The sequence below is a fragment of the Cebus imitator genome, unplaced genomic scaffold (assembly GCF_001604975.1).
Source record: "Cebus imitator isolate Cc_AM_T3 unplaced genomic scaffold, Cebus_imitator-1.0 Scaffold2, whole genome shotgun sequence".
NCBI classification, from domain to species: domain Eukaryota; kingdom Metazoa; phylum Chordata; class Mammalia; order Primates; family Cebidae; genus Cebus; species Cebus imitator.
The window spans coordinates 10,627,294-10,627,568 of NW_016107317.1; positions in this window are offsets into that span (position 1 = coordinate 10,627,294).

The window sequence follows — 275 nt, forward strand, 5'->3', positions numbered from 1 at the left end:
ATTCATAGTCTCTATCTTATGAGAGGAAAATTATTCCCTAGCCCATTATCCTCCTTACAGCCCAGCAACGTTATTCCTCCCCACAGCACTCGACTACCCAAAAACTCATTTTACTGGAAATAATCAAAGGATCTGGCTTTTTAAAAATGACTAGATCTAAGGAAGGTTCCAAAACTTTGAGTAAAACTAGGAGCACTGAGAAACAAGCATGAAACTGAGGAAACTATTTTCTTCGTCTTTTTTTTTTTTTTTTTTTTTTTTTTGAGATGGAGTTT